Source organism: Papaver somniferum, chromosome 7 (assembly GCF_003573695.1).
Source record: "Papaver somniferum cultivar HN1 chromosome 7, ASM357369v1, whole genome shotgun sequence".
Taxonomy (NCBI): domain Eukaryota; kingdom Viridiplantae; phylum Streptophyta; class Magnoliopsida; order Ranunculales; family Papaveraceae; genus Papaver; species Papaver somniferum.
The window spans coordinates 142,384,864-142,410,419 of record NC_039364.1 but is presented as its reverse complement, the minus strand read 5'-3'; the positions used below and the strand labels follow the sequence as shown (position 1 = coordinate 142,410,419).

General features: G+C 42.0%; 1 pseudogene; it reads left to right on the top strand.

The window, feature by feature from the left end:
* Positions 1-1,396: 1,396 nt before the first annotated feature.
* LOC113295326 lies at positions 1,397-25,065 on the top strand (annotated as a pseudogene).
* Positions 25,066-25,556: the final 491 nt, after the last annotated feature.

The window sequence follows — 25,556 nt, the reverse complement described above, 5'->3', positions numbered from 1 at the left end:
GATTGAGTCTGACTGTCTAGTTGATTCTCTTGAAAGTATATTGGAGTTAGTCCATACAAATTGCTAAGCGAAATATTGGGTGAGGTTTTTAGACCCCCGCCTTTACAGTTGCATCAACTATTCATGTATAATGGGTTTTAGGAGAATTTCTTGCTTTACGATTACAAATCCTCGTGAGTTGATTTGAGAAAGAAAAAAAATAGTAAAAGTCTATATAAAAGGTATTATTAGCACGTACTGAAAATATGGGAGCAATATGGCAAATGTTTAGGCTGTTAGAAATGGTCCTACCTTTGATGTTCAGTTTGGGATTAGGAAACTTGAAGTCTATTGCGATTCCACCTTCGCAATACAGCTATGCGAAGTAGAAATTTCTGCCATGTGGCATCTCAGAGGTATATCCCATGATATAGAAATGTTGAAGATGAAGTTTGGAGAAATAATTTTTGAGCATCACTTTTGAGAATGCAATTTTATGGTTGATACTCTATCGGAAAAAGCTTCAGAAAGGCAATTATAAAGGGGTCTGGTTTAACTCTATTACTTATTGAGCAATGCTGTCCCGCACCATTTTGCGGGTAGCTATCCCGCTCAAGCGGCTTATTTATCGTTAGATCACGCTAAAACCCAGATCTAACAATCTTGAACCCTTTAGGAAAAATGGTGGGTCTTTTCCTGAAAATGATGGGTCCTTTCTGAATTCGAATCTAACCGTTAATTTGGTCATCTAACGGTAAAAGAGCCCGCTTGAGCGGGATAGCTACCCGTAAAACGGTGCGGGATAGCATTTGTCTTATTAATTATGTCGTAACTGAAGTTCAGGGTGTTTCTTATTCCAGGGTGGTTAGAGTTGGTTAGTTTTTTATCAAAAAAAACAAAAACAAAATGGAAAAAGAAGAAAGTGTAAACTATTTTGGACCGTTAAGCAAATATTGCGCAAATCATTTTTCTTAGGGAAGGGAACAAGGGGTGACAAAATTATAGGCCAGCCATACTTGGGTACTTGAGAAGTATGGTTGGGGGATGTAGACATATTAGCCCTAAATAGGTTGGAGTTTATGCTCCATAGACACCAGAAGAAACCAAGGAAATTGCTACAGTTAATCAAACTATTGATCACCTTTTAAGTTACTCAATTCATACAAGTTATATGTATACAAACATTCATATACTTACAGAACATATATAATATTTAAAAACATATTGTTTAAGTAACTCATCTAACCAACAACAATATTTGCCAACTCTTCTAACAAACATAGATGTCTTTACATGACCTGCTTCTATATCTGTTTATAAATATCTAACTATATAAAGAAGCCCATAATCCTTCATTCCACTCTCATCTCATAATCATTTCGACTGATCAAATATATTGCATTTTCATATACCGGTAATGGCTAGACGAGTTTCTTGTTCCATTGTATCAGTGCTCATTTTAGCTTTCTTCTTTGTTGGATGTCTATCTTTTCTTACTGCTGAAGAAGTACCACTTCGATGTAAGTTTGTGCACCTACTTGGAAACTTATATTACTTCATTAGTTCGTTAATGATTTTTAACTGGCACTAACTTGGTAAACATGATCATCAGGTTCAAGTCAAGAATGCGAGTCGGTTATGCAATGCCAAGCCCATTGTCACTATAAATGGGATGTTTCCGGGACCTACCATCTATGTCAGAGAAGGAGATCAACTTCAGATTAACGTCACAAATTACGCACAGTATAATATGTCCATTCATTGGTAAGTAATTACATAACCGCGCATAAACATAACTGTAATATAGTTATTTCTCAAGATCCATGTGAATTAATCGATTTGTAGGCACGGACTAAAGCAATTTCGCAACGGTTGGGCAGATGGACCAGCTTATATAACACAATGTCCAATCCAAACTGGACATAACTATGTTTACGATATTAACGTCAAAGGGCAGAGAGGAACCTTATGGTGGCACGCACATATCCTATGGCTAAGGGCAACAGTTTATGGTGCAATTGTCATCATTCCCTCAACCTTTCCAAGAAGCTAATTTAGTCTTAGGTTGGTCATGTTAAGATATCAAATACATATTTCAATTTTTTTAATTTTTTTTTGATTGGTAAGGTATATATATTTCAAATTTAAACATCATAAAAATTAACTAAGCGTAAATTCACTACGATCCTTGCTGTTCTATGCAGGAGAATGGTGGAACAAAGACATCGAAACATCTGTAAATCAAGCGAACAAGTTAGGTTTGCCTCCACCGATGTCAGATGCTCACACTATCAACGGAAAACCAGGACCTCTCTTCCCCTGCTCGGAAAAACGTACACTATAAAGCAACACCAATTTATCCTTGTTGTTTCGAATACAGGATCTCTTAATTTAGATTGGAAATTTCTGTATCATTTTTCCTCTGTTTTTTAATTTCAGATACATACGCCCAGGAAGTTCTGCCTGGTAAAACTTATCTCTTGAGGATCGTCAATGCTGCACTCAATGACGATCTTTTCTTCGCTATTGCTGGTCATAACATGACAGTAGTAGAGATCGACGCTGTTTACACCAAGCCATTTACAACTCAAGTTTTACAGATTGCACCTGGACAAACCACAAATGTTCTCGTTCAAATGGATCGAACTCCAGGCAGATATTTCATGGCTGCAAGGCCTTTTATGGATGCTCCTGTTCCAGTAGACAATAAAACAGCTACAGAAATTTTACAATACAAAGGAATTCCAGACATAATTATCCCGATTTTACCTCAGTTACCTGCACCAAATGACACCAGTTTTGCATTAAACTATAACCAAAAACTTCGAAGCCTAAACACCCGACAATTTCCCGCAAATGTACCTACAAAAATTGATAGAAATCTCTTTGTTACGATCGGTCTAGGAGTGAACTCATGCCCTAGTTGTCAAAATGGAACTCAATTTACAGCTTCATTAAACAATATCACATTCGTAATGCCTCGCATTGGACTCCTTCAAGCTCATTATTTCAACACTAAAGGGGTTTTCGAAACCGATTTTCCAGATAAACCTATCAAAGCATTTGATTATACGAACGCGCCACTTACAGCTAACCTGGGTACATCTTTAGGAACTAGACTTAGTAGGATACCTTTTAATTCTAGCGTTGAAATAGTTCTACAAGATACTAATCTTCTCACTGTGAACACGTAAATCACGAAGGCATCTACATGTTCACAAACAATGTTCGCATTCTATACACATGCTCGCACTGATGAGACGATTGTATTGATTCCTTGGCTCAAAACCTTCGGGGTTTATCATTGCCTCATCTAATTTCATCACCAGAGGCGTTCACATAGAGGAAGATAAAGAAAACGAAGTGTAAAAGTAATACTCGTGGAGTATGAACTGGATGTAAAGTGCTGAAATGTAAATAAGACTGGGATTTACGTGGTTCGGCACTAAGGCCTACATCCACGGGGTTGTCGTTTTCACTATGCATTTGATGATTACAGAGGTAGTCGAATGACTTTGGAGTTTACATAGGTCTGCGAATTTTAAAAGGTAAACTTACACTAACAATTCTTCTCTCTCGACTTCTCTCTAAACCTCCCTCTCTTTTTCGATCCCCTCTCTCTTGGTGGAGAGGGGGTATTTATAGGGTTAGAGTGTGGGACCCGTCTCTGAGAGCCGTTGGAACCTTATCTTCTTGTGCTTTGTGTCCATCACGCAGAGGTCTTCGTTCATTGCTTGATCACGCAGAGTCATCCTCGTTCGTTCCACGGGTTGATCGACACATACACTGCTCAGAGTGTTTAATGCGGGTAGTTGAGACGCATGCTCGTGTCAGACAAGTGTCTTCTGCCCCTGTCACGTCCATGTCAGTCAACCTTCACTTCACCGTTGATCTTGGCTTCTTTTGGGGATGAGATAAAGCAACTCTTTGGGAGTTATTTGGTGCTCCGCAGTACACCGTGCTTTTGGTACATCCTTTAACTTCTGCCCTTGGATTTGTTCGGGCGAAGATCCGACGTCGACGAGATGGGCTTCTTGGCTGTGGGCGTGTGTCATCATGTTTTGATGACTTGGTCCGCATGCTCTCCACGTGTCTTCTCACATACACGTGTTTGATGATGAAATATTTACACACAATTTGCCCCTTTTCTTCGGGCTTGAGTGTTTAGTGGGAGCATTGAAGAAAACAGACGTTACATATTCCTCCTCTCTCCTAATAACTTCTCCAATATACTTGGGTACGTTTCTCACTCGTGCATTAACTGCTCATTTAATGGGAACGTTTCTCATTCCTCCATTAACTTCCTTCTCTTTCTTTCGAGTATATAAAGGAGAGGAGAAAAAATTAATATCATTCTCCTTGAAAATTAATTTCATTCTCCCTGTCAGACTTCATCCTTTGTTCTTCAACCATTAAATTCTCTTTGCCCTAGCATTAATCACGCTCGTTTCTTCTTTGTTTCTGGTTTGTTCTCTCATTTGTCTTCTTTTGGGATTTTGTTTGTGGTGGTAAGGTTTCTTTTCTTCGTTTCTGTTGTTTTAAATTTTGTGTTGATTGTGTTGATTGTTAATTTCCTGCTGCTGTTGTACCTTGTTTGTGATGAAGAACATCTTTCGATGCATGTATGCTAGTTTGCCCATGTTCTTCTTCTCAAGTCGAGGAGGCCAGTGTTTCAATTGTATTGATTGATTTTTTTTTATTTTTTAGTTTTTAGTTTTAGGGTTTCTGGGCTATGCTGAGATGAACTGTTAATTTTGTGGTTTTTTGATCTTTGGTGATGCCCTCGTGTTTGCTTCTAACTTGTTTTTTGTACCTCCTCGCAGCCATGCCTGACCGTCCGCGGCTTCCTTATCAAACTCCGCCTTCCAGTCTGCCGAGATCCCCTCCGCGTAGAGAGTCTGATACATCTCCACATGGGGGAGATCTCTCTAAATTTTCGCAGATGGATCCCCGCGGTAATAGAGTTTCGTCTTCTTCTGGGACGAAGGCTTCACCTCCTAGGAAGGGAGATCCATCAAAGGGCCCTTCCGGGTCTCGATACGCTGTCAGCCGTGCTCCTTCTCGTCCTCGTGATGACTCCAGGTGTACGAAGACACCTCCTCGCGGTGACACCTTCGATATTCTCCCTCTTCGTTCTATAGTGCCCGTGCAGAACCCTCTGCCGCCGCCTCCAGTACTTTCTTTCAAAGGGAAGAACTCCAAAGGTGCTGTGCCGAGAGCTGAATCATCTAAAAATCCTCCTTTCAAAAGAAAAGCTTCCGAAGCTTTTGTTGGTTCGTCCGATCCCGCGGAAGAAGAGGAGGTTGTCCCGGTGATACGCAGCATTTCGGTTAGCAAGAAGAAAGTCACGTTTAAGCACATTGACCTTGAAGTTTTCAAGGAAAAGCATGATCTCCAAGCCTTCGAGGTTCGTTTCTATGCCCCTGAGGATGATATTACTTACGATCTCATCTCGAAGTATCAGTTTGATGAGTTTCATCTGTTGACTACGGTTGGAGCCTTCGAGGCGGGTCTTATGCTGCCGTTGTATAAGTCTGGTGATTCCTTTTATTATGATGTGCTGGCTGGTCGCGAAGGCTCTTCCACCAATACTCATAGTCGTTCCGTGTCGCAATTATCGGGGAACTATCTCCGTGCACTGAGGGAATGTTATCTGCGGAGTAAGGGGGAGACGACGATGACATGTTACGTTCCAAATCCCGCTGAGAGGGAGTGGTATACTCCTGAAAACTTCAACAGCTCCTTTGGGGTTTATGTCAATAGTAGGAACCGTAAACCATGGAGTGTTAGTCTTCGTAACCTCGATGCTCCTCGGGGCGAAATTCGTCTCTTAAGTGAGGTGAGCGATGCCAAACTGAAATACGTTCCAGGCACCGAGGGGTCGGCTCAGCGGAAAATTTTTCCTGCTCGTGAAAGGATCAAGCGTGACCATGATTATGAGTGGCATGCCACTGTTATTGAAATTGTTGGTCCTTGGGCGTATGGTTGGATTCCCGGTCCGCGCGGTTGGCGTCCTTCTGAGAGTAGCAGGCCTCGTGAATCTCCTCCTGCTCGTTATGGAGATTTCTGTCCCTGGCGTTTAAATTTCGAGGGCATTAACTTTCCTTATGCTCTCGATGTTGTTGATGGAGACGAGGAAGAGGGTTCTGGTGCTATACTTCCACCGAAGAGTGCCACTACTACCAAGGTATGGTTATTGCAGATTCTGGCCGCGCCCCTTCTTTTTTGAAAATCAAACTTTGTGTATGAGGAAATAAATCTTTTTTTGGAACGTGTATTGGTTTGTAGGTGTCGAAAAAGAAAAAGATTGGGCCCAAGCAGTCTTCTACCATTGTGACGGGTGAGGCTGAGGTTCATGAAGAAGTTACCAGTTCAGTGAACGAAGAGTTTGTCGAGGATGAGGGAATGTCTGATGGGGAAGAACGCACTGATACTTCCCCTCCTGATGTCGAGGAAGAGGTTGGTGCGGGTTGTGATGGTGTTGATAGGGGAAATAATACCGCGGTGGACGAGGGAAGTGTTACCGTGGAAATGTCTGCTCCTGCTGGTGATAACCCTGGTGGTCCGGAATTTATCGGAGGGGGTGAGGCTGCGGAAACTCTGCCCACCATTTCTCAAAAGTTCTCCTTTGACAGGAAATACTCCGCATGGGAACTCTTTGATGATGCCCTCGGTTTTACCGAAGACTTTTCTTTGCTTTCCCCCAATGATGATTGGGATGTGCTCGGGGATTTTGGTAAGGAAAATGCTGTTGTTCAGAATGAGGGCGCGGATGATCACGGTGCGCGTGGTGATGCCGAGACTTGTGCTGATGGGGAAAATGACAGCAAAGGGGAAGTCTGTGGTTGACTCACCTTCTGAGGATTTCCCTCACTCGCTGATGTTTGAGGGTGAGGATGCCATAATGGATTGGCTCAAGAAAAAGAGTCTGTTGTTTGTTACCCATCCTGCCCCGGTGGTTGCTGGCGAGAAAGATTCTGATGCTTATACTCGTCGGATGATGGAACTATCTTCCGAGGCGCGTGTTGCCGAGATGTGGGGGAAAATCTTGAGTGTTCCAGAGGCTACCCTCATAGCGGACCCTCCATCTTCTGTTGCTGAAATGATGGCCATAGCCGATGGGTACCAATATGGTTTTCCCCAGCAGCATGTCTTGGAGGTAAGTCCTCGTACATATCTCTTCGTGACACTCGAATCCTTCGGTGTAATAATGTTTTCCGTTTGATGTGTAGATGATGAGGAGTGAGCATTTCCGTTTGATGTGTAGATGATGAGGAGTGAGCATTGTAACCATGTGTTGTATCAATTCTTTAAAGCGAAATCTTTGAAGCTGGAGGCTAAGCTTCGTCACATGGAAAAGGCATTATCTACGGCTGAGGTGGAGATAGAAGAACTGAAGAATAGCCTTAAAGAGAAAGAAAGGCTGGGTGAAGCGGAGGCTGGTCTTCGTTCAGAGCTTGCCACCGTTCGCGCTGAGTTAGAGCAAACTCGCGGCAAAGTTTCAGCTTTCACAGGTTTAGTTCTTCTCCATCTTTTATCCCTCGTAATTCCTTTCTACTACTTTGTTGTTCTGTCTGAGTCTCCCCACCCTATCTTCAGTGGGTGGAGTCCCCGAGCTGATATGGCTTCGGAATGAAAAGGCACGACAAAAATCTCGTATCAAAGAGTTGGTCGAAAAAATTAAGAGCGAAGCCAAAAAGTGGGACGCTCGGGCTGAGGGATGGCGCGCAAGGCATGTTTAGATGGTTGATATGCAGAATCTGTATAACCATGACCGTATTTTGTTCAATGGTACGCTGCTTGGACACGTGAGAATCTGCGGGAATCCCGTTAGCGTACTTCGTTATTAGAGGCTAGAATACATGTTCTGGAAGAGGAATTACGAAAGGCTCGCTCCCTTCTGTTTCCGGTAATTAGGGAGAGTATGTTGTGTCTTACCAGAGAAAGGGACGATGCCAGAGCCGAGGTTGGGGCTCTCAGCAAAGCCCTTGCTGCGTCTCGCGCTGAAATAGCCCGCCAGGCTGAGTCTGAGAGAAATCTCGAAGTATGCATGTACAGACTTAACAAAGGGGTAACAGAGATAAACAACGAAGTCAACCATCTTCGTCACATGGATTCGATGAAGCAGGTAGAATTAGATGCAAGTTAATTTTCTCTCACCAACCTTCAACTAGATTATAATAAACTATCTGAGGAATATGACTATCTTGACGAAGCGCGAGACGCGGTTGTTAATGAGTATGAAGAGGCTTCGGCTTGTGTCGAATGTATAACCTCATTTCATCGAGTGTGATTATGTCTTTTCTGTGCTAACTCCCTTGTGTTGTCTTTTTCAGAGCTCGAGGGACAACTCCGCGCTGCAAATGAAAAATTTGAAAAGGATCAATCTTCCTTAGTGCAGCAGGAAGGACATACTAATTATTTTAAGAGTCTGGTGGCATCCCGCGAGGAGGTCGTTGGTGGCTCTCTAAAAGAGTCACGGAAATAACCGCAAGTGCACGGTGTCGGAAAGTAGTGTGGTGCAAATACGGGTCGATCCGCAGGGACAAGGTGGGCTTATTTGCTATTTTTGGTTTCTTGCTTCCTTTGCTAACTTGTTCCTAGGGGCAGTGAACAGTGAGGTGGAAATGGTGAAATAAGAAGATTGTGGCAGTGTGTGAAACAAGTAAAGATTGTGATGTTAAGACACCACAGTGAGCAGTGAAGGTAAAACAAGTGAGCAGTGAAGGTAAAACAAGTGAAAGAAAACAAGAAAACAAAGCTAAACAGTTGAAGATGGAATTGTGGATGACAGGGAAGGTTGATGGCAAACTAGGGTTTAGATTCCACCTCTTAACCTAGACTAAGTCGGATATTCCAATTGCAACTAAATTATCCTCCCAAAGTACTAGCTATCTGATTAGAGCATAACTAGTCTAAGGTTTGGACCATAATCAATTAACATGGGCTGCTGCACTTTCAATCACAGGGGTATCCTAACTACAATGTATGCCTGACATACAATGTGAGAGCAAAGTGATGAGAGGCCAGAATTGTAGTCTCCTACACAGTGGAATTAAGGTTTCATCTTCACCCTAGTGGTGAATTAGAACATGAACAGAAATTGAAATTGAACTTGAAATTGCTTTGAAATGGAAATTGAAATGAAATTAACCCAATTAGGGGGTATCTCGGATGACCCAAGAACAGTTTTCTCTCTACACATCAGTTGCCTTTTATAGTTTTACAAAAAAAATACAAACCCTAATTCGAAACCCTAAAATTTTGGGGAAAATCAAATTCTCTCACCAATTTTCTGAATTAAGCTCGACCCATGCCCTGTTGATGTTCCCTCTTCTCCTCCTCAGCTCTACAGCTCCCAATTGCGTCTACTGATGCCCTAGCTTTTCTCTTTCTTATCTGTAGCACCTAGGGTTGATGCTAAGAACAAGAAAGGGAAATACTAGGGAGCTGGATGATGGTGAAGCTCGAGGTGGTGATGGAAGAGATGGCTAAGGTGTTGAGCTGGTTCATCAAACTTTGATGTCTAGCGAGGAGACGCGTTGGATGTGAAGATGGTTGGTAGATCTAACGGTGGTATGAGAGATGAATCACTTCGACCGTTGGATTGTGAAATAAAACAAAGTTAACGGCGAAGATTGAGGTTAGGTGCTGTAGTGTTAAGCGGAAGTATCGAGATTTGATGAACAGGCATAGGAGCGACCGTTGGATTCAACTGCAATCTAATCTGAAGGCTTGGAATTTAGGTACTATGGTATTTGATATGAACTTCGGATTTTGATGCACAATGATGAGGTGACCGTTGGATGACAAGATGGATCCAATCTGACGGCTCTCATGGAAATGGGTATGGATAAAGGAAATGGATTTGGGTAAGGGTTTTGGGCCTTGGGTATGCCAAGCCCATATCTTCTTTAAGAACAATTCTTCCTTCTTGAGCCCATTCCTAGCTTTTTGGTCTTGTGCGCAACATTCTTCGCGGCTTCCTTGCGTAATTCCTCCGGCTTTTCACTACTTTTCTGCTCTTTTGCTCCGCACTTCATCCAGATTTTATTTGTTACCTAAAAATGCAAAATTAAGTAAGAAAAATATTTCTTCTTGAAAACAATGAAAATACAGAATATGGGATAAAATGTAGAATTAATGCGCAAAAGATGAGTTAAATGCCAACAAAAAGGGATAAATATATACAATATTTGGCACTCATCAAATACCCCCAAACCTGAATTTTACTTGTCCTCAAGTAAAACAAAACTAAGGAAATCCTAACTATACCACTGTCGCTGGTCTCTCGAATGCATTTAGCGTATGCACTAAGCCTTTTAAACCACTAAGTGTCCCTAGTGGACGAGTTGAAGTCTCGTGAAGGTTTACCAGAGGTGTGCCTACAAAACCTAAGGACAAAATATAAGCTCATCCATCAAATGTGACATGTGCAAAACAGTTTAAGCTCACAGCAAAATGGAGATGTCAATCTAGCTATCGAAGGCACAATCCTAGCACTGATAACAAAAAAAGACATGTGATAAGAGTGTAAAGTGTATCTACACATGTGTAAAGAAAGATCTGAAGTTATGACTACTAATCACCAAGAGATAGTTTCTCAGGCTAAGAACTGAGGTCGAAATCTAGCTAGCTGTCCGGACTTTACGAGAATTGTGAATGAGTTGGAGGTATTTCACAATTACTCGCGTTGTACATCAATGGCATACACCCTTCCTTGCTTATTACAAAAAAACAACAAAATAACTCTTTACATGACTCTTATTTACATTGACTATTCTCTTTTTATTTTTGGAACAAGAGATGATGGAATTGATAAATACTTGATTTTTTTTTGTATTTTTCTGATTTTTTTTTTTTTTTTTTTTGAATATATACATCGTTTTTTTTTTTTTTTTTTTTTTTTTTTTTTTTTTTTTTTTTTTTTTTTTTTTTTTAGAACAAGGAAACACTTTTGATACAAATACAACAGGAAATAAAAATTACATGACACTTTGCAAGAGGTAGCCCTTTTTGATGCACCCAGTTAAATTCGATGGTTGTCTTTCTTAATGTAACCTCCACCTTCTATCCCAACCAACCAAAGAACAAGCTAGTCAAGTTTCGTTCAGTATTCTAAAGTGATTGGCAATCGTAACTTCCTATCCAACACCTTGAAGATCGAGGCCATACATGTATTGGTAGATCGTGCGCGTGCAAATTTCTTATCACTATGTGAATTGTGCTAGAATCAGGGTGCCTAAATATCTAGACTAAGACTCCTAATAAAAATACATATTTGCACAAGAGTCAACATTTCAAGGTAAATGAGCTCCATTTTTTATGATTTTTCATTTTTTAATTTTTTATTGAATTTTGATTTTTTTTTTAATTTTTTTGGAATTTTTCAATTTTTTTCAAAAAGAAGAAGGAGTTCGTTTTCAATTATGGCAAATTATCGTGGCATCTACTCTATACCCCCAAACCTAAACTAAACATTGTCCTCAATGTTTCAAAGTATGGAAAGGATTAAAATGCAACATATGGAAAGGGACATGCTGAGTAGAGTAAAAGGAGAGAGAATACCCGATTTCGGCGAAAGCAGAATTAAAACTCCGTTATTCAAGGCAAAAAAAATCCAACATATTTCAGCCGAGATCATATTGGATTAGCAAAATATATACAAAATGAACAAAAGGGTTTTTAAGAAATTTTAGCTACTGGACTATATACAAAAATTCACCATACACTAACAATCTAAAGAGTTGAGGATCAACCCAAAAGACAAAGTGTAGAGGTTTCAGCAGCTTCACACAATAATAATATGATAGGCATGCAAGTGAAGCTGTGAAACAAAATGAGCTACCCCCAAACCTGGATTTTACAGAAGATATAATTTTGAAAACAAAATCACGCAGTTTCGGGGGTTCATCATGCAAAAGGTCTAGCTCGAAATGAACTGTGCTAGGGACGGGCAAACATGCTAATTCCAACTGTGGTTCCTCAGATGTATTATACTTAGAAGCAAAATAGTCCAAGAGGACTTGGGAGGCACACAGTTCCAATCCTAGATTAGGAATTTTCAGAAAAGTTGGTTTAAAATTTTTGTTACAAACCAAATCTAGGTTGGGTGGAAGGCCATCAGATTGTGACTTAGGTAGAAGAATATGCGTATCATTATCAATCAAATCAAAATCTTCTAACTCATCTACACATGTCACATCATGCTCACAATCATCAATCAAATTGGCAAGATTACAATCAGAATTATCAACATCATCAACAGATTTATTCTCGTGTATCGGCGGACATCAGGGAAACATCACATGGAATACTAGAAGAAATATCATGTATTAAGGTCGGGGCAGAGAAGCCTAATGTATTTGAACCCAAAGGTTCCATAACATTTTCAGTATAGACATGTTCTTCTAACATAACATCATAATCATCATCATCATCATGATAGGCATTTTGCAATCTAGGATAATTTTCAATCCTAAGGTCGGAGCTATTACAAGAATAAAACTCTAACTATGGGAGTGACTCATATCATGTGGTGTTGTTCCTGTTTCCCTAACGGATTCCCATTGATGGGTTTTCTCTGCAATCTCGGCTAAAAAATTCCATGCATCATCCACAGATTTATCAATAAACTCACCATTACACATAGATTCAACCATGGTTCGAGATTTAAAGTCTAGTCCCTCATAGAGGATGACGACAAGTCTCCACTTCTCAATTCCATGGTGCGGACATTCACTCAACAAATCATTAAAACGTTCAAAATAGTGAAAAACAGTTTCCTCATCCAATTGGACAAAACAATTGATACTTTGACGAATAACGATGGTCCTATGGTGTGGAAAATTTTTTGGAAAAATTGATTATTAGTGAGTTGTTCCCAAGTGGTGATTGATTGTGGTCTCAAACCGTAAAACCATGTTTTGGCCCTTCCTTTAAAGAAAATGTAAACAAACGCAATTTCAGAGAGTCTTCGGAATATGATCAGGTTGCATAGTCCGACAAATTTGTTCAAACTTCTTACATGAGTATAGGGGTTCTCAGAATCGAACCCTCGAAATATAGGAAGTATTTGTATCATGTTTGCATTTATTTTAAAAGGGTTATTGGTTTGAGGTAATACAATACATGATAATGGAATTTGTATTGATGGATACATGTATTCATGGAGAGCACGAGGGGTTGGTCCATTTTGAAATGACACAAAGCCCACGATTTGGTTTTAAATGGGAAAATTTTGGTTTTGATGGGATATAGAAGAAAAGAAGATTTGGTTTAAAAAATGGGAGCAAAAGAAAATTTTGGTTTTTAAAATGGGAGAAAAGTAAAATTTTTTTTTTTTTTAAATTATCCTATCATAAATTAGCACAACCCATAAAAGAAAATAAAAACAACAATAATAATTACAAACCCATAAAAGAAAGAAAAAGAAGAAAAAGAAAAATTATTACAAGCCCAAAATACAAAATAAAGAAAAACAAAAATTATTACAAGCCCACAAATTATAAATGGAAGCCCACAGGTTGGGTTCTCTTAATGGGTTTAGGCTTACCTTTGAAGCACAGCCCAGCTGTTCAGTTAGGTTGCAAAAGCCCAGTTGGGCTTTGGATCATCCTAAGCTTTGGCTTTTCTGAGGCCCAGTTGGGCTTTGTTCAACTTGTGCAGCTTACAGCCCAGTTGGGCTTTGGTTCACTTTCTTCACCTTCTGCAGCTTACAGCCCAGTTGGGCTTTTGTTTCTTTATTGCACAGCCCAGCAACAGAAGCTTGGCAGCAACTTCAGCAGGCCCAGTTGGGCTTTTTTTCTTGCACCAGCTTCAGCAGGCAGCAGCAGCAGCAGCAGCTTAGGGGAGGCTGGCAGGTTGCAGGGAAAGCACAAGAGAGGAGCTGCAGACAAGCAGCAGCAGGATCAGGAGCAGCAGCAGGATAAGCACAGCAGGAGAAGCACATGTACTTTCTAACTCAACAAAAGCTTCAGTTTCCAGAGTTGTGCAGTTTAAGCAATTGAGAAGAGATTATGCAAATGTCTAAGATGATGCAGTGATGCTACAGCTACACAGAATGGAAATGATAATGATACAGAACAGAATGCTAATGCTAGGATGCAAGGTATAGCTAAGTAGCAAAGTTAATGAACAACTACAGATGATTACTAACTAATATTTACAAGACTAAAATGATTACTAAGTTACAACTACAGATGCTAAAATGCTATTACTACAGCATGAGATGCAGGTGGTAGACAGATGCAAATGGCAGAAAATTATGCAAGATATGCAACTGCACAAAAAGCAAGGCAAAGAAAAACAACAAATGCGCCGCAACCGAGTCCCCGGCAGCGGCGCCAAAAACTTGGTGGCTCTCTAAAAGAGTCACGGAAATAACCGCAAGTGCACGGTGTCGGAAAGTAGTGTGGTGCAAATACGGGTCGATCCGCAGGGACAAGGTGGGCTTATTTGCTATTTTTGGTTTCTTGCTTCCTTTGCTAACTTGTTCCTAGGGGCAGTGAACAGTGAGGTGTAAATGGTGAAATAAGAAGATTGTGGCAGTGTGTGAAACAAGTAAAGATTGTGATGTTAAGACACCACAGTGAGCAGTGAAGGTAAAACAAGTGAGCAGTGAAGGTAAAACAAGTGAAAGAAAACAAGAAAACAAAGCTAAACAGTTGAAGATGGAATTGTGGATGACAGGGAAGGTTGATGGCAAACTAGGGTTTAGATTCCACCTCTTAACCTAGACTAAGTCGGATATTCCAATTGCAACTAAATTATCCTCCCAAAGTACTAGCTATCTGATTAGAGCATAACTAGTCTAAGGTTTGGACCATAATCAATTAACATGGGCTGCTGCACTTTCAATCACAGGGGTATCCTAACTACAATGTATGCCTGACATACAATGTGAGAGCAAAGTGATGAGAGGCCAGAATTGTAGTCTCCTACACAGTGGAATTAAGGTTTCATCTTCACCCTAGTGGTGAATTAGAACATGAACAGAAATTGAAATTGAACTTGAAATTGCTTTGAAATGGAAATTGAAAAATTAACCCAATTAGGGGTATCTCGGATGACCCAAGAACAGTTTTCTCTCTACACATCAGTTGCCTTTTATAGTTTTACAAAAAAAATACAAACCCTAATTCGAAACCCTAAAATTTTGGGGAAAATCAAATTCTCTCACCAATTTTCTGAATTAAGCTCGACCCATGCCCTGTTGATGTTCCCTCTTCTCCTCCTCAGCTCTACAGCTCCCAATTGCGTCTACTGATGCCCTAGCTTTTCTCTTTCTTATCTGTAGCACCTAGGGTTGATGCTAAGAACAAGAAAGGGAAATACTAGGGAGCTGGATGATGGTGAAGCTCGAGGTGGTGATGGAAGAGATGGCTAAGGTGTTGAGCTGGTTCAATCAAACTTTGATGTCTAGCGAGGACGACGTTGGATGTGAAGATGGTTGGTAGATCTAACGGTGGTATGAGAGATGAATCACTTCGACCGTTGGATTGTGAAATACAACAAAGTTAACGGCGAAGATTGAGGTTAGGTGGCTGTAGTGTTAAGCGGAAGTATCGAGATTTGATGAACAGGCATAGGAGCGACCGTTGGATTCAACTGCAATCAATCTATCTGAAGGCTTGGAATTTAGGTACTATGGTATTTGATATGAACTTCGGATTTTGATGCACAATGATGAGGTGACCGTTGGATGACAAGATGAGATCCAATCTGACGGCTCTCATGGAAATGGGTATGGATAAAGGAAATGGATTGGGTAAGGGTTTTGGGCCTTGGGTATGCCAAGCCCATATCTCTTTAAGAAAATTCTTCCTTCTTGAGCCCATTCCTAGCTTTTTGGTCTGTGCGCAACATTCTTCGCGGCTTCCTTGCGTAATTCCTCCCGGCTTTTCACTACTTTTCTGCTCTTTTGCTCCGCACTTCATCCAGATTTTATTTGTTACCTAAAAATGCAAAATTAAGTAAGAAAAATATTTCTTCTTGAAAACAATGAAAATACAGAATATGGGATAAAATGTAGAATTAATGCGCAAAAGATGAGTTAAATGCCAACAAAAAGGGATAAATATATACAATATTTGGCACTCATCAGTCGTTGGTGCTGCTTCTAAAGAAGTGAATCGTCTGTCCTCGTTGTTATCTCAAGCCCACCAACGAACGACAGTTATTATGCATAAGGATCGGTGTCAATTGGCGGAGGAGACAAACAAGATGTTGGAGAAGATTGAGCTTGGCCTTAAGACCGATCATGGCCTCGTCAAGAGCTATCCGCGTCGTCATGTACATGCCTCCTTGCCTGGCTCCTCGGGACCCTCTTCTGGTGGGAGCGTCCCTTCAAATCTTCGGAACAACCCTGCTGATGGGGCGACATCTTCCAAGTAGAAACCACGACATTAGCCTTCAGTTAGATTTTGCTAGTATTTTGTAAAGAGAATGTTTTTGATGTGTTTTTTCTTTGAATTGGCCTTGCCGCTCTTTGTAACCAACCCTTATGAAATGAATCATTCTTTTGGTATACCTGTAGTATCAGTTTGTTTTTTATTTTAAGCATTGTGAGGAAGGACATTAAAAACAAAAGAAGAATGTTTTAAGTGTTTGGGTGCGATACCGAAGGGAGGTACCTTCGTGATCGTCTTGATACCTGTCACCCCGCTGGCGAACCCTGGGTCAGAGGATTCCCAGACGGTGGGGGCCGAGGCAACGTTCTAGGATATGGGGTTAAAATATTTACATACACCCATTCCGTCGACCCGTTTCCTTAAGATTGGTTGGGTATCTCTTTCTGCTGGGTGCCTTCCTCCTGGTCTTACACTCATAGACACTGATGGGGGAGCCCTGAGAGATTGTATATTAACTACTTTCCCCAATATTGATAGTTTATTACTCGATGTGCCGTATGTACAGGTGCTCGTCCCGCGGATCTGTTTGTTCATCCCGCGGAATTGCTTCGGAATTTGCAAAGAGTTCGTTTGATTGATAGATTGAGGTCTGCTAATCCTCGTCCAGAGATAGAAACAAGTAAAGCGGTTACGCTGCCTTCTTCTTCTGGTATTCTTCACGCAGATGCAAAGCTGCGTTGCTCCTATGGGTAGTACGGTTTGAGCCACTTAGCATTCCAAGGATGCCGGAGGACCTCTCCTTTCAGATTGCGAAGATAGTAGGAACCGTTTCCCGCAATGTCGTGTATTATAAAAGGTCCTCCCCATGTAGGTGCTAACTTTCCCCATTTCTTCTCTCGTTGATACTGGGATTGTTCTTAGCACATACTGCCCTTCTAAAATTTCGAAGCTTTACCTTTTTGTTGTACTCCCTCGCTAGTCTTCGTTGATAATTTTCCATCTTCTGCAATGCTGCTTCCCTCCTTCCTTCCAGGTCGTCCAATCTCTCTAACATCATGTCTGTTGTGAGATTTTTCTCCCATGCTTCGGTCTTTGTGGTTGGCATGAGGATCTCTGTTGGGATGACTGCTTCAGCTCCATAAGTGAGGAGAAACGGGGATTCCCCAGTGGCAGATCTTCGTGTTGTCCTGTATGCCCATAACACATTGTGCAGCTGTTCACACCATCGCCCCTTATGTTCGTCTAATTGCTTTTTGAGGATAAGGGCGAGGGTCTTGTTAGTGGCTTCCGCTTGTCCGTTGCTTTGAGGGTATATGGGGGTGGATTTGTTCTTCCTTATTTTGAAAGTATCGAAGAGCATGTCTATTTTTCCCCTGCAATTGCTTACCATTATCGGACACGATTTCCGCTGGTATGCCGAACCTGCAAATGATGTTTTGGAATATGAAAGTAAACACATCCACGTCTCTGATCCTGGTAAGGCTTTAGCTTCCACCCATTTACTGAAGTAGTCCGTGGCTACTATCAAAAATCGTCTTTTCCCTGATCCTTCGATGAAAGGCCCGACGATATCTATGCCCCATTTTGCAAATGGCCACGGGCTATCTACAGAATTTAACGTTGTTGCTGGCGCGTGTATCTTTTTGGCGAAACGCTGACATTCTTCACATCGTCGGGACATTCTTGCGGCATCTGTATCATTGTGGGCCAGTAATATCCTTGCATTTTTGCTTTGTCGGCTAGTGATCTCATGCCGCTATGATTCCCTGCGTCACCATAATGGATGTCGTTTAGAATTCGATGCCCCTCTTTCCTGGATAAGCAACGTAGTAACGGTCCGGAAGGATTTCTTGTACAGGACCCCATCCCGAAGATCATATCTTCCTACTTTGGAGAGTATTTTCCTGGCTTGTTTATGATCCGCGGGTAAGGTTCCATCTTCGAGAAACGCATGGATCACCATTCTCCAATCATCTTCGTTGCTGAAATCTTCGTCTTGATTTGCTCTTGACAGGATATCTTCTTCGTCAAAATCGTTATGGATGTCTTCTCCTACCTGATCTTCGATATTTTCTTCCACTGTATCTTGATTGGTAGCAAAGGAAATTGCGATGCAATTGAAGGCTCGTATACCCTTGTTATTTTAATAGCTTCGATGCTTTTGTCCTTCAGCATGGATGATATATATGCTAGGGCATCCGCGTGCCTGAGATCCCTTCTGCATAAGTGCCGGAACTTGATGTTCGGAATTTGTGATGCCAATGTTTGGACCAAGGCCATGTAAGCTGAGAGGGTGTCGTCGTACACATTGTACTCGAGCCCTATTTGCCGTATGACAAGCTGCGAATCACTTGTCAGTCTTACATCGGTTACCCCCATCTCTATTATTAAGCGGAGGGCATGTACGACTGCCTCGTATTCGACGATGTTGTTAGTATGCTCTTTGAATTCTAACCTGAGTGCCTGTACGATCCTTTCTCCAGTTGGGGTGGTGATGACAATGCCTATTCCTGCCCCTTCCTTATTTTTGGAACCATCGACGAAGACTTCCCATTGTCTTTGACTCGCGGGTTCGAGGACATCAATTGGATCCTTGCTTTCTTCATCGGCTTCTGGTATTTCCCTAATCTCTTCGTCGTTGTCCAGGGGGAGGTCTGCTAAGAAATCCGCCAAAACTTGGGATTTTTGGGAATGTTGAATTTCATGAATGATGTTGAATTGGTCCAGGTGGGTGTTCCACTTGGCTATTCTGCCTACTTTTCCCGCGCTTTTGAGGACTGCTTCCAGTGGTGCTTTGCATGGGACGCGGATGAAGTGAGTTAGGAAATAGGTTCTCAGCTTTTGAGTAGCCCACACCAATGCCAGGATAAGTTGTTCGATCTTCGTGTAGTTCCTTTCCGCAGAATTGAGGGTCTTACTGACATAATAGATAGGTTGTTCTATCTTCGTATTGGTTTTGACCAACACTGCGCTAACTGCGTCTTCTGTCGCTGCTATGTACAATGCCAAAACCTCATCAGGATCAGGCTTCTGCAGGATTGGAATTGAAGCCAGGTGTTCTTTGATTTTTGGAAGGCTTCTTCGCATTCTGCGGTCCATTCAAACTTACTTCCTTTTTTGAGAATATTGAAAAAATGTTTGCATTTGTCCGAGGATCGGGCAATAAATCTGCCCAAGGCTGCTATGGACCCATTGAGCTTCTGCACTTCTTTTAAATTCTTCGGGGATGGCATTTCTACTATGGCCTGAATCTTCGCTGGGTCTACCTCAATGCCCCTTTTTGTTACCAGATATCCGAGGAATTTCCCTGAGGTGACACCGAAAGTGCATTTTTCTGGATTTACTTTCATGTGATGTTTCCTCATTGCTTCGAAGTATCTCTCAGATCCTGGTGGTGATCTTTGCGCAGCTTACTTTTGACGAGCATGTCATCAACGTAGACTTCTAAGGTACTACCAATCCATGGCCTGAAGATAGCATCGACCATTCTTTGGTACGTTGCCCCTGCGTTTCGAAGTCCAAAGGGCATTCTAGTGTAGCAATAAAGGCCATGTGGGGTGTAGAATGTTGTGTGTAGTTGATCTTCTTCTGCCAGGGCTACTTGGTTGTAGCCCGAATATCCATCCATGAATGACAGCTCTTCGTATCCTTCTACTGCTTCAACCAGCTGATCTATGCTTGGCAGGGGATAGCTGTCCTTTGGACATGCCTTGTTGAGGTTAGTAAAATCGATGCATATCCTAACCCCTCCATTTTTCTTAGGAACGACGACCATGTTGGAGATCCATGTAGGGTACTTGACTTCCTTGATGAACCCTGCTTCTAGTAGTTTCCGAAGTTCTTTTTCCACTGCCTTATGATACTCCGGTGCAACTTTTCTTATTTTCTTCCTGAAAGGTGGCGTGCCTGGTTTGATGTGCAGCTCATGTTGGATTATTTTCGGGTCAATCCCAGGCATATCTCCTAGGTTCCAGGAGAATACATCCGCGTATTCTTTAAGTAATTTGGTTAAGGAATCTTCTCTTCTTTCGTCCATTATGGTCCCTACTTTGATCATCTTCGGGTTTTCTTCCGTTCCTATGTTGATTTCTTTTACGGGCTCTACTGGTGTGAACACCGGCTTCGAATCCCCGAGGACTGGGACGTTCTTTGATTTTTATTTTGTATGTTTCTGTCCTTCGTTGGCTGCTGAAGTACCTGTTTCTGTGTTTAGGACATTATCATCTTTTGTCAAACCCCTCCCTGTGGTTTCCTTGAGGAACAGGTCTATGGCCTTTTCTTTCGCGGCTTCTTTATTTTTAATTCTTCGGGTTTTTCGCTGCTCTTCTTGTTCGTGTTGATACGATCCTGAGTGGTTTGGCACTCTTTTGCAGAGACCCGATCTCCCTTGATTTCCATCACTCCCTCAGGTGTAGGGAATCTGAGATATTGGTAGTAAGTTGCCGCCACTCCTTTGAGTTTATGTAACCACTTTCGTCCAATAATGGCGTTATAGGGGGATGGGGTCAACCACGCTGAATCGTGTTTCTACTTTCATGGGCGTTACCTGCAACACGATGTCTCCCAATGGCTTTGTGGGTGCTCCATTGAACCGTAGATGGTGTAATAAGAGGTCATTAGTTGTTCATCATGGAGCTTCATCCGTTTGAAGCGTCGTAGAATAGAACGTTCACTGAGCTTCCCCCGTCGATGAGGATCTTTTTGAGGTTACATCCGCCACTGGTAGTGTTAGGACCAAGGGATCGTTATGATCTTCCATATCTTCTTCGATATCTTCAGTCGAAGATAATAGGTGCGTCCATCCACTCTTCGTGTCGTCCACCTCTACGCCATCAATCTTATATAATTCGCAGTGGTCTTCGAATGCTTCCGTAGCCTCTTTCCTATCTGCGCTGTAAGGAGGGCCCGCGGCTTCGGAACACGAGATGGTGTTGATTGTGCGGTTTCCCTCTGGAAGTTGGACTTGCTTGGTCGTTTGGATCTATCCTCGGGACCTCCTTTCGTATGTATTTTGAGTTCGCCAGCATCAATCAATTTTTGGATCATTATTTTGAGGTTTTTGCATTTCTCGGTCTGGTGTCCATTGAAGCAATGATACTCACAGTAATCTTTAGACTTCTCGGTTCTTGGGGGCTGTTTTCCCTTAGACCACGGCCACTCCAAATTTTCCCTTCCTTTGATCTCTCGCAAGATCCGAGCGTAGCTAGCATTGAGCTTCGTGTAAACCTGATCTTCGAATTTTCGATCGTCTTTTCGTCGTTCATCTCTTCGTTCCTTCCTATCTTCGTGAGGCCGTTCCACTGAGCTATTTCTTTTGGCCCCTGGTTTGTTCTGCGGAATTGGTACGGTGAGACCTCTGCGTTGTGCCCTCGGGTTTCACGCTGGATTTCTTCAAGACGAGCGTACTTTCAATAATTATTCGAAGATCTCCTTCTGTCTTAGGCACGCTTCCATGATCTCAACAAATAGTGGACTCATTCGGTCTAATCCCCACTTGTAGCAGTTGATACTTACTACGGGTCCACACTCCCTATGGCTTGGCAGATCTTGTGCCATCTGTTGTGTATTCCCTCGTGTTTCCTTGTAGCCAATTGCCAGAGAAAAAAGTTATCCATTCCAGTGTTGACAGCTTTGTTGTACATGTATGTCCTCAGAATTTCTCTGCGAGTTGATCGTAGGAGTTGATGGAATCAGGTGGAGGTTGTCAAACCAAGACAAAGCCGATCCCTTCAGACTTGATGGGAAATATCTACAGAGGACGGCGTCGTTTGACTCCATCGGGCTAAGATACGGTTATAATACCGGATATGTGCCGCGGGATCACTGGATCCGTCGTAGCATTCAAAAGTTGGGACAGGACTTTAACGGAATGGGGGTATTTGCCAGGCGATGAGTTAGGGGCGTGGAGTTAGCTTCTTTCATCACCTCTTCAGCCTTCCTCCGCCTTGTCTGGCTTTTAACTGTTTGATCTCAGCCATCATATCATCGCGCAGCTCCTCCATTGCGCGGTAATATCCCATGTTCTCATGCTCAGTTGAGCGTTTCTTTCTTCGATCTTCGCTGTCATAATAGTCTAACTCTTCGGTGGCATATTCCGGATCTGATGCGCTTCCCCTGGCGTCATTTGCTAGGATGACTCTTCGGTCACGATTGGCTCTGGCGCTTTAGAATTTGCTTCGTCCAGTTGTTGGCTAGTCTTCGTGCTTTGGGAATCTTATCTTTCAAGTCTTGGTTCTCCCTGGCCAGAAGAGCTACGGCATCTGCATAGACCTGCTGGCTCTTTTTCAATTCTTCGAGCTCTACCATCAGTCGGTGGGATGGTTTGATCCCTGATTGGGAGTTCCGGCTGGTACCCCTACGGCCACAGTTCCCCCTTCGTCTACAGTGTGTATTAAGGGTGGCCGAGGATCTGCTTCAATCGTTGATATCTCCAAGTTTGGTCCCCTCGGTTGAATTTCCGCCCGTGGTCCTAAAAGCACTGGTATGGTTTGATTCTGACCGTTGGTTGACGGCATTCCGAAGATTGGTGGATGTGCGGGCTGATGCGTCATGGATTCTGCTACCCCTTCTTTTTGTTGATGGATTTGGCTTGGGACCCAAGTCTTGTTAGCTTCTGTAGTCTGGGGGCCACAACAGTCTTCGTGGCTGCACTTTGAGGGCGCGGATGCATGGAGTTAGTGTTCATAGGTGAAGTGATTTCCGCAGCATCCTGCCTCTGAGCAGTTGTTTTAGCTTTGTCTCCTTTCTGCTTGCTTCGGGTCATGACCGAGGTAACCCTCGGTGTCTCCTTTGATGAGGCTTTGGTTTTTCCTGCCTCTAATATCTTCTCCATGTTTAATCCTTTCCTGCATAGGGAAATAAATAAGGAGAACCAAAGATATCCACGAGGACAGGGTTAGCGTCATTCGTACCCGCAAGACTATTGGAATAGAATGAAATGAGTTGCCCAAGGGACCATAATAGAAGAGAGATTTCATGGGTATAGTTTTTGAAATACAAATATTTTAATAAACGATCATGAATCTTGTTTTCAGACTAATTTTGAAAAAGAACTCTTGAAAAGGCAAATCTGTCACGAGGACTCACTAATCTGTATTATTAAGTCTTAGTTGGAGAAAACACCTCACGTGCAAATCGGTGATAGATAGCCGCGGGTTTGTCTGCTTTGAAATGGTGTTTTTGAAAATGAAGAACATGAACCCAAAAAATAAAAAAGGTTTTGAAGACACGCTGAACCCAGAAAAGGGCACAACCATAGTGCGTGTTCTAAGGTGAAATCACAGGATAAGATAAATCTTTTACCGGGACAGAGTCCCTGTTTCTAGCGCCAAATTGTGAACACGTAAATCACTAAGGCATCTATATGTTCACAAACAATGTTCGCATTCTATACACATGCTCGCACTGATGAGACGATTGTATTGATTCCTTGGCTCAAAACCTTCGGTTTTATCATTTCCTCGTCTAATATCATCACCATAGGCGTTCACATAGAGGAAGATAAAGAAAACGAAGTGTAAAAGTAATACTCGTGGATTATGAACTGGATGTAAAGTACTGAAATGTAAATAAGACTGGGATTTACGTGGTTCAGCACTAAGGCCTACATCCACGGGGTTGTCGTTTTCACTATGCATTTGATGATTACAGAGGTAGTCGAATGACTTTGGAGTTTACATAGGTCTGCGAATTTTAAAAGGTAAACTTACACTAACAATTCTTATCTCTCGAATTCTCTCTAAACCTCCCTCTCTTTTTCGATCCCCTCTCTCTTGGTGGAGAGGGGGTATTTATAGGGTTAGAGTGTGGGACCCGTTTCTGAGAGCCGTTGGAACCTTATCTTCTTGTGCTTTGTGTCCATCACGCAGAGGTCTTCGTTCATTGCTTGATCACGCAGAGTCATCCTCGTTCGTTCCACGGGTTGATCGACACGTACACTGCTCAGAGTGTTTAATGCGGGTAGTTGAGACGCATCATCGTGTCAGACAAGTGTCTTCTACCCCTGTCACGTCCATGTCAGTCAACCTTCTCTTCACCGTTGATCTTGGCTTCTTTTGGGGATGAGATAAAACAACTCTTCGGGAGTTATTTGGTGCTCCGCAGTATACCGTGCTTTTGGTACATCCTTTAACTTCTGCCCTTGGATTTGTTCGGGCGAAGATCCGACGTCGACGGGATGAGCTTCTTGGCTGTGGGCGTGTGTCATCATGTTTTGATGACTTGGTCTGCATGCTCTCCACGTGTCTTCTCACATATACGTGTTTGATGATGAAATATGTACACACACTCACCGTTGAATCTCATCCATTTCATCTTCATGGTTATAATATCTTCGTTGTTGGAAGTGGAATTGGTAATTTTGATCCTTTGAAAGACCCTGCCGGTTATAACTTGGTTGATCCTCCAGAAATAAATACAGTTGGTGTTCCTACAGGTGGTTGGACTGCTATTAGGTTTAGAACTGATAATCCAGGTAATCAAAGTAATCTAACTTTTATAATTAAGGGCCAAACCCTGTTTGAAAACTTTTTTTCACAACAACAAGAACCGTGGTCAAATTCTGTGCATAATTGTGCTAACCATGTGACTCTTTTGTATTTTAGGTGTTTGGTTCATGCATTGTCATCTTGAGGTTCATACTATCTGGGGATTGAAGATGGCTTTTGTGGTTTAGAATGGAAAATCTCCTGATCAATCTGTTTTGCCACCTCCAAAAGACCTTCCTTCTTGTTAATCACATGATTAGTCTTGACTCAAATCCGGTTTCTTAATTGTTTGAGTTTCAACAACAAATGCAAGCAGTTCTTTTGTCTTGGAGAGTTATTCGACTGTCAGTTTTCTCTCCATATGTAAACGATCAAAAAAAAAAGAAGTTGTCTCTCCGTATGTCACCACTATGAACCATCTACGCAGGTTCATAGTGGTGATCAAAAGGGGATTTGTGCCATCGTGTGTACATGGTTCATAATTCAAATTGTTTTGAGGTCCTAAATAGCGCCTCAACATGTAAGAAGAAATGGTTACTGAAAAGAAATATTTGTATCAGTGACAGTTTAGTTTTCTGAAATGACATTCAAATTCCTGAACGCCTCCATACTTTTGATACCGTTTTTGTTTTTACGTCAGTCTCAGAGAACGTACTAAAAAGTTTTTTTTCCCGATCCGTCGAGTAGAGGATTCATTGAAAATGTGGCATTTAAAAGGGGTACCTCAGCCCAATTACTA